Below are 1831 nucleotides of genomic sequence, written 5' to 3' on the forward strand. Positions count from 1 at the left end.
AGATGGAACAACAATTCATAATGGATACTGAAAAGGAAACGGCAAAATATGTTAAAGAGTAATAGAAAAGTACAAGGCGAATTAGAATAAGGAAAATACGAAATAGACAAAGAGATATCAAGGCGATCGCAGGCAACAAAAGAAATTATGAAAAAACAAATAACAGACGAAGAAAAAAGTGGATGCAGAAACATTCGGATTAAGAAAAACAACTGAAAAATTGAAGAGGATTTGAACCCAAAATACTTAACGCCAATTCGCGAATTAAAAGTCCAGTGACACTGTTCAGGAAGAACTATCAGAGAGCTGGTGTCCACTTAATCGTCACGTACATTCGTCAATAGAAGAAAAATAATTTTAAGGGTAATTAGGAGAACCCACCGTCATCTAAGAAGAAGAGGAAGAAGACAAAATTTGAAAGAAGCATTTTAGCCAGACCCTGGTATCCAATTTGTTGTTTAAGGGATGGCATGTTATTTTTGGTTATTATTTTCATTAAAACTTTGATACTTTCGATAGAATTTTGTATTATAGATCAAGGTTTTTTTTCTTTTTACCTTACCAATGTAACAATTTATACGGTATACGGATATCTGCAGATCCCATTGGTTTCTATTTATTTTAAGAATAGTATTTGGGAAAAATATGAGTAAATAAAATTTCCCGCGTTTTAAATCAAGAAATGTTCCTCTGGGGCGCGTTGTCGAGGATTTTTTTACCTTTGTGCCACCTCGTAGAGAAATTTTGATCGTACTGCCTTTTGGAGGTATTTACGTAAACAATTTTCGTCATAGTTTCTCACCCACCGTAGTTCTAGTTTCACTTGGTTCAATTTTTTGAAAAAATTGTTATAATACAAAAAATCTCACCGATCTTCTCGTTCAATTGGTGGAATTATCCTTTGGTTTCAAAGTCATCCAATTAATCTAAACAATAGAAAACGACATTTTTTCAAAAAATCTTTAATAAGAAATACTCACCGACGTTCTTGTCCGCTTGGCTAAATTCTCTGGCTTTTTATGCCATTCCAATATTCTAAAAGCAGAAATTTAATAGCAAGTTTTTGAAAAAAACATTAATAAAAATGACTCACCGATATTCTCATCCACTTGGTAAAATTTCTCCATAATTTCATATGCGTTCCATTAATCTAAAGAGATAAAGATGCGTTATTTTACACCCAATTGACAGTTTTTTTTAAAATAATCATAAATTAAAAAATTCACCGATACTCTCGTCCACTTGACTGAATTTCTCCATTGCTTCTTATACCATTACATTACTCTAAAAAGAGAAATGTGTACTAGTAGAAACCAATCAGCCACCCCCTCCACGTTTTCCTGGCGTCACGCGTACTGCGCTGTGATTGGCTGTGCCATTTTGAGGGGGTAAAATTGAATTTGTTTGGGAAATTTGAATGTCTGAATTTCCGAATGTCCGCTGACTTCACTGCAAAAATGGAGAAAGTTGTCTCATGCACTGAAACAATTAATACCACGGCTAGGTCAGTAATAAAAAAACTTTTAAATTCCGTAACTGGACCTCGTCAGGAATATAAAAACGAATTCTAGCAAAAACGGTTTTTATATAAAATCCCCAAAACGGCCGACTCCAACTGTCAGTTGGATTTGTCCTTGTGAAATGACACCGCAAATTAGAAAATCGATATTGGAACTAACTTGCAACTTGCAACGCAATCCGATTTGCTTATATACTAAAGTCGTGTGTTCCCGAGCGGTCGCGAGCACATTGTAAGATAAAATACGTCATATTTCTTTCTACATCCGCCTTCGTTCTTTATCGACGATGACTAATCTTTCATGGCGCCTAA

General features: G+C 34.7%; 1 long non-coding RNA gene across 1 annotated transcript; it reads right to left on the bottom strand.

The window, feature by feature from the left end:
• Positions 1 to 868: 868 nt before the first annotated feature.
• On the bottom strand, positions 869 to 1627 carry LOC116182938. The gene is made up of 3 exons (XR_004147658.1): positions 1094 to 1627; positions 981 to 1035; positions 869 to 926 (listed from the first exon to the last, which is right to left on the bottom strand). It is a non-coding gene; the product is annotated as an uncharacterized LOC116182938 (long non-coding RNA).
• Positions 1628 to 1831: the final 204 nt, after the last annotated feature.

The sequence above is a fragment of the Photinus pyralis genome, unplaced genomic scaffold (assembly GCF_008802855.1).
Source record: "Photinus pyralis isolate 1611_PpyrPB1 unplaced genomic scaffold, Ppyr1.3 Ppyr1.4_unclustered_Scaffold821, whole genome shotgun sequence".
Lineage (NCBI taxonomy): Eukaryota > Metazoa > Arthropoda > Insecta > Coleoptera > Lampyridae > Photinus > Photinus pyralis.